Genomic DNA, 4,982 nt, shown 5'->3' on the forward strand with positions numbered 1-4,982 from the left:
TGTGTGTGTGTGTGTGTGTGTGTGTTAGTCAGGGCATGGTGTCATGCTGTGCATTGTGGAGTTCAGAGGACAACTTTATGGAGTTGGTTCTCTTATCCCACCTTTACGTGGGTTCTGGGGGTTGAACTCGGGCCGTCAGGTTTGCATCATCAGGAGACAGACACCTTTACCTTTACCATGTTACTGGCCCTACTCTCTGCTTCCAGACTGTGGACAAGATGTGACCAGCTCCCTCAACTCCTGCTGCTGTGACTGCCCCACCATGAGCAACTGTAAACTGCACACCCAAGCAAACCCTTCTCCCTTAAGATGCTTTTGTCAGGGTATTTTATCACAGCAGCAGGAAAAGTAAGACACCAGTACAACAAAATGCAAAGCCTAGAAGTAAACCCCTGTCCACCTGCATCCAGATGATTTCAGCAGAATTGCTAAGAGCATGAATTGGAGAAAAAGGCAATCTTCCCATGAAGTGCTGATGGGAATACATCCAGTAAAATGGAATTAGAACACTGGGACTCACCCATCATGAAAGTGACTCAAAACACCTTAAAGGCTTAAATGTAAAGTTTGAACTAAGGGATGGCTGGAACCAGACATAAGGTGAGCATGTAAATACGCTGAAATGGGCAGTGTGTTTAAAACAGCCCAGAAAACAGAACCAAATTGAACAAACTGAATTATACCAAACTAAAAATTTTTGTGCAACAAAGAAACACCAGTGAAGAGTAGATTTACACAGGGAAACGTTTTTAAACTGTGTGTCTGACAGTGAGATTATATCTAAAATATAAAATCAACTTCAAAAAGCTCATTACCAAACAGTACATATTCTCTAAAAAGGAGCAATAGGGTGTAGCTCAGTGGTGAAACACTTGTGTGCTATGTATGAGGCTTTCGGATCAGTCCACAAAACAAAACAAAACAATAGTGTTAAACAGGCATGTTCCAGAGGAACATACAAATGGCCTACAAGTACATGAAAAACATTCTCAAGGTCATTAATAATCCTGGAAATACAAACCAAAGCCAAAATGATAGGTCACCTCACCAGAGCAAGAATGACACCTACCACAAAGACTAGAGGTAACAAGTGCTGGAGAAGATGAGGGGTTCTAGTCAGTGCTCCAGAGGGGCAGAGCTGACAGAATGAATATATTTTAAAGGACTTGTTAAATCAGCTTACTTGACATGGTCAGGTCATCTAACAACAGCTGTCTCATACCTGAGCGGCTGAGAACCTGGAAGTTGCCCCATTCCTACGGCTGAGTGCCTCAGCAGTCCCAAACTGGTGCTGAAGGTCTGGAGGATTCCTGGAGAACCCCTGCTCCTCAGTCGGCATTGGAAGCTGGAAAAAGCAGTTCCAGTATCAGTGAAGGAATCCACCGGCATCCAGATGATTTTTATCTGAGCTGCCACCAGAAGGCGCTATCACATTTAGGTTGGGTCTACTCACATCAGCTAAGGCAATCAAGACTATCCCCACAAGGCCAACCTGATGTAGACGGACAATTCTTCAACTGAGGCTCCCTTTTCAGGTGATTTTGAGTTGTGACAAGTTGACATGTAAAACTGATCATCGGGATGGAGAGATGACTGAGCAGGTAAGAGCACACTGGCTGCTCTTGCAGAGAACCTGGGTTCGATTCCCATCACCCACGTGGCAGCTAACAACTGTCACTAACTACAGTTCCAGGGGATCCGACGCCCTCTTCTGACCTCTGCAGGCATTACATGGCACAGGTGCACTTACACACATGCAGGCAATACACTGAAACACACAAAAATAAGTTTTTAAAAAATTTTATTTTTATCTTATGTGTACGAGTGTATTGCCTGCATGTATGTGAGTGCACCCATGTTGTGCAGTGCCATGGAGGTCGGAAGAGGGCTTCAGATTCCCCTGGAACTGGAGTTAAGGACGGTTTGTAGCTGCCATGTGGGTGCTGGGAATCGAACCCAGGTCCTCTGCAAGAGCAGTAAGTGCTCTTCACCGCTGAGCCATCTCTCCAGCCCCATAAATAAGAATTTTTTTTTAAAACCAAAAACTGATCATCAAAAGGAGAAAGAGAACTCTGATGGTGGAATGAAAATTAGTTACGCCATTATGGAAAATCGAATGGATGCTACTAAAACAGTAACAGAGACGTCCCGCAATCCTGCAATCCCACTCTTAAGTGTATGCCCAGAGGAATGAAATTGGAACGTCACAGAGACCTCGGTGCTAAATTCATTGCAGCACTGCTCACAACAGCCAAGACATGGAAGCCACCCATGTGAGCACCAACACATGAATAAGGAAGGTGGGATTCTCCAGGGATGAAGGGAGTTCATTGCGCTAAGTGAGATGTGATGCAGCCAGAAAAGCAGCACCACATGCTCCCTCATGGTGGAACCTAAGAAGTTCTTCAGCAGAGGCTGAGAAGCACAGCTAACAGGGATGTTATCAGGAAAGGGAGGGACTGGTCGGTCAGCACTCACTGATCGTTTGAGAACAAGAATGTCTAGGGTGCTCTTGCATAGGATAGAGTGTCCATAAGTAATAGTGGACACTGAAAACTAGAAAAGGGGGCTTTTAAAGTTTTCACCATAATGATATGCTGAATATAAAAATCCAGTTTTACTTGATTTAATCAATATGCATGCATTAAGGCTCCACCCTCGGGGATGGCTTGAAAGCCTGGTGCTGGAGAATGTTAGACAGGCTCTGTTTGCTCTTTGACTTCTCTTATGGGAGGTTGCTGCAAGGATGCAATTGGAAGCAGATAAAGCCAGACTTCACCAGACACTGACTTTGTCATCATGACCCTAGCTTCCCAGGCCTCAGAATTCTGAGAAACGAAATTCTCTTTTTGATCAGTTTGTCATTTAGTAATGTTTCTTATAGAAAAACAGATGAAGACAACCCAGAAAATCAAAATTTGGCAGTGAAAACTATCTTCAAAATCCAATATATTATAATTACAAAGTTATGAAATCAGCTATTAAAAATATGCAGTGGAGGCAAAAAAAATCATACTTCAGGAACACATGTCACTTTTCATAAGAGAAATTGAAATTTCAAAATGGAAAAACTAGGTAAATTGAAAAAGTTAGTTTGAGTTTGAGATTAGAGACAAAATAAGGACAAGGACATAGGACTTACCCGATCTGAATGTAAGAGTGAAAGTTATTTGAAGAAAATGAGCAGAGCCTCGGAGACCTGTGTGATGATTCATTTCCAAGAAAGAAGAGGGACAGTATATTTTGTCCATGCAAAAATATAGCTCTTGCCGGGGGGGGGGGCTGAAGAGTTAAGAGCACGTATTGCTCACGCAGAGGGCCGGTTTCGTTCCAAGCACCCAAATTGGACGTCTCACAATTGCCTGTAACTTCAGGTACAAGGGATCCAATGCCCTCTTCTGGACTCCAAGCACAACCTGTACTTACATGTGCATAGACCCTCCTGCTCACCCCCCACATATACACATAATTTAAAATAAGGTATTTTTAAAAATACAACTCTCAGGCCCACTCGATGGCCTGGCAGATAAAGGTGCCTGCTGCCAAGTCTGATGACCTGAGTTGAATTCCCAGGACCTATATGGTAGAAGAAGAGAACTGACCTCTACGGTTGTCCTCTGACGCCACATGCACTCTGTGGCATGTGCCACTTTTTCTAATTACAAAAAGAAAAAAATACAGCTCTCCAAGAAAAGATAGTTTATTCTGGAGCCAAATATGAGAGATGATGGCCTGGGAATGCAGACTTAGAATTGGACCCCAAATTCCACATTCCAATGTGGGAATTATGTCATGAAGTTTTTTAAGGGACAGAACAATGAGTCATAAATCAAGGCAGTTTTCAAATATATTTGTGGAAGCATCAAATGGGCAGGTTACAGCAAAGTGGGGAAACCTTTGCTCTAGGCCCCAGATGCTACCTGATGACACTCTCAGCTTTGGGGGTGGTAGAAGCTAGACCAGACATTGCAAAGGATTAATTTAATAGTCACAAGGATGTTAGGCCACATATAGAGGTAGATAATAAATGACCATTTAAGGAGGCTAAAGGTGGCCGGAGATAATTTGGCTCTGGTCCTGAAATATTCCAACTTCTCCATAATTCTTCTAATCAGCCACTCAGTCCTTGACAAACGTTCAATGTATGGTTTGGCTTCTTTTCAGAAACCTTAGTTCATAAGTTCGATGTAGTAGAAATGTAAATAATCAACCAACAGCTGCTGATGTCAGTATTTTTCCAAAATTCACAAAGTTCTAGGTTTCATATCTAAGACTGGATAAAAATTGCCCTTAAAAAAATATCTTAGCTGGACGTGGTGGTGCACACCTTTAATCCCAGCACCTGGTAGGCAGAGGCAGGGGGGATTTCTGTGAGATCAAGGTCAGCCAGGTCTACATAGTGAGTTCCAGGTTATCTGAGGCTACAGGGAGACCCTGTCTCAAAAAACAAACAAAACAAGACCTTGGCTATCTTAGAGGTCATCAGAGCTGATCCAAAGTGACTGTTGAGGGTTGTGGGACAGGCTGATTCTTCTTTTCTGTTGTTACACAAGTGTGTTCATTGTGTAATAATTTGCTGAGCTTTCCATTGATGGTTTGCACATAGTTTTTCAAAACTTTATATGCATGAGTGTTTTGCCTACATGTATGTAAGTGCACCTGTGTTGTGCTAGAATAGGGTGTCAGATCCCCTGGAACTGGAGTTATGGATGGTTGTTAGCCACCATGTGGGTGCTGGGAATCGAATCTGGGTCTTCTGCAAGAGCAGCCAGTGCTCTTAACCATTAATCAATCTCTCCAGCCCTTTTGTTTGCACATGTTTTTGTTTGTATGTTATTCACCAATAAAAATTTTAGTGTTACATATCAGCACAAAAATCCTGTGGCAAGTATTTGAGAATAATAAAATAATTTAGTGTCATTTTAATGTGGGACATGTTTACTACCTATGCCATCACCAGAGAGATATTATTTTCATATATA

This window comes from Nannospalax galili, unplaced genomic scaffold (genome assembly GCF_000622305.1).
Source record: "Nannospalax galili isolate Female #2095 unplaced genomic scaffold, S.galili_v1.0 scaffold1812, whole genome shotgun sequence".
Taxonomy (NCBI): Eukaryota; Metazoa; Chordata; class Mammalia; order Rodentia; family Spalacidae; genus Nannospalax; species Nannospalax galili.